The sequence below is a fragment of the Littorina saxatilis genome, linkage group LG5 (genome assembly GCF_037325665.1).
Source record: "Littorina saxatilis isolate snail1 linkage group LG5, US_GU_Lsax_2.0, whole genome shotgun sequence".
NCBI classification, from domain to species: domain Eukaryota; kingdom Metazoa; phylum Mollusca; class Gastropoda; order Littorinimorpha; family Littorinidae; genus Littorina; species Littorina saxatilis.
Window position 1 is genome coordinate 1,557,899 of NC_090249.1, and position 2,455 is coordinate 1,560,353.

Consider the following 2,455-nt stretch of genomic DNA (forward strand, 5'->3'; position numbering starts at 1 on the left):
TAACGCCCAGCCGACCACGAAGGGCCATATCAGGGCGGTGATGCTTTGACATATAACGTGCGCCACACACAAGACACAAGTCGCAGCACAGGCTTCATGTCTCACCCAGTCACATTATTCTGACACCGGACCAACCAGTCCTAGCACTAACCCCATAATGCCAGACGCCAGGCAGAGCAGCCACTAGATTGCCAATTTTAAAGTCTTTGGTATGACCCGGCCGGGATTCGAACCCACGACCTCCCGATCACGGGGCGGACGCCTTACCACTAGGCCAGCCGTGCAAAGCAAGCCGCTAGCTGATTAAAATTCTTTGAATTATTTGGCACAGTTTCGGAGCAATTTTGAGCAAATCATTGCAGGTGTTTCTAAATTACAATACAGCAAATGCCCCTTGAACTTTTTAAGATCGAAATCGTCCGAAAACCGTGGGCTTTCCTAAATGGCGCCTTACGTGTACTAACCGTTTAACACGTGAGATACGCTGCGATGAACTTTCCCTCCTTAGTCAATGGACAATGCTAAAATAGGCACTTTTGCACACGCTTTTCGACAATACATGGTACAAAATGAATATTCATCTTAAGTTCGTCTTAAGATTTAAATTAAAGATGAATAATCAAGGGGGTTTGTCTTGTCACGTCGGTGTCATGAAATGGTCTCGATGAATGAGCGCTTCTGCTAGGCAAAGAAGGATAACTCTTCGGTACTTCGCCGCTGGGGGCGCGCGAATACCAGGACTCGCTTTTACTTCCGCCTGTCCGCTATCTACGCTTTCGCTTTGGACTCGTTCACTCCACGCTCAGTTCGACACTTCTTACTTTTTTCGCATCAAAACATGTCGAGGCCGTATGGTACCTGGACTTTGTCCGAGTTGAAAGCTGAACTGCGACAGCGGGATGCACGAACTTCGGGTCGGAAAGCAGATTTGGTTGAAAGGTGAGTTCAAAGTTGCTTCAGACTGAAGTTCAGTGATTTCTGTCAAGTGTGTGTCAGTTTGTGATCGCCGAAACTGACTGAGACTGACGTCGGCACGGTTTTGTAGCCTTTATTTTGGGCTTAGTTTGGAGAAAATTACTGCGGAAAAAATTAAAGGTTCTTGTTTAAAATTTAGCCCAGATTACTATGATAGTGGCACTCTTGACTCTTGTGCTGACTGAGTAGGCATGTTTTGAGACGTTCGTGAAATATTCTCCCACTCCACTTCCCACCGATCAGCTGTCATGTTCCCTCCACTGTGTGATAAGACTTAGTTTAAATTAAAATGTAATGCAGATACAGACACGTTGCTACACAAAAAAATCATAATTAGAATTAAAATTGTGAAAATCAGACTTAGCAACTTAATTACTTAGTTATAGTCATTGAGTCATTGTCATGGCCCAGTGATGCATTGAGAAATTGGACTGTCCCAGAACATAAATAACAGAAGACAATATTTTGAATATTCAGCTATATTTAGTTTATATTTATTAGCTCTACTGCTTGTAGAGTTTACATATGAACATTTAAATATGCACACATTAATTTCATACCCATTGTGTGATTTCAGGTTGGAGTTCTATGGGATGGGCTGAACAAACAACTACATCACTCCCCACATCTACCTGTACCATTAGTACACATAAAAATACCGGATAAACCCTTTAAAGGAACAGAGAAATTTACAATCACTGAGCCTCACATAAGCCTCAATCACTGAGAGGATATTTGGATAATCAACCACCAGTACATGCAAGTACACCCCAACAAGGGAAATGAATAATAGTCATCTATAAATGATTATTCTCAATCGAGAAACAAAATGATAAGGATATGGATTTAAATAGTTGTCCCCTGATGAGGCTACCTTTCAGTTTCCCAAAAAAACCACTATACAATCACACATTCAAAGAAGTTGTCCAAACAGCTTGAAACTGTAAATATAGCCGAAAAGTACCATCTTTGGGAGAGGTACTTAGGGATCTCTGGGCTGCCAACTGCATTTGCCGGGTTTCGCAGACTCTTGATTTTTAACCCCTATTCTTTAAATTTAAGAGTTGTTGCAGGTCAGGTTAGTTTCAGTTGTTCATGGTTTACTTGTGTCACTGTGTGATGAATAAAGTGTCATATATATGCCTGAACGAATTGGTGAATGTCTGTGTGTGATGAGAGTGATAAATGAACGAAGAATTGTGCAATGCATGGATGGCATTTTGTGTTTGGGCAGACTTCTGATAATATAATATTTTTTGCAGTTTGCAGCAAAAAATAAAATTATTATCTGAACTTGATCGGTCAATTCAACTTTATCCATTAGCTGTATATGAAATATCAGGAGGATGCATAACACACTGTCAATCATTTTGCAATTGTTTAAAAAAAATGTGAGTTTATGAATTCAGAATCAGATTGCTAAGACTGTGTAGTGCTATTTGGCAGAATATATTAATCTGTGAAGAATCACTTTGATCTT

General features: G+C 40.6%; 1 long non-coding RNA gene across 1 annotated transcript; it reads left to right on the forward strand.

Moving 5' to 3' along the window:
* Window positions 1-670: 670 nt before the first annotated feature.
* On the forward strand, window positions 671-2,123 carry LOC138966043 (uncharacterized). Its single transcript, XR_011455582.1, has 2 exons — window positions 671-939; window positions 1,553-2,123. It is a non-coding gene; the product is annotated as an uncharacterized lncRNA (long non-coding RNA).
* The last annotated feature ends 332 nt before the right edge of the window (window positions 2,124-2,455 follow it).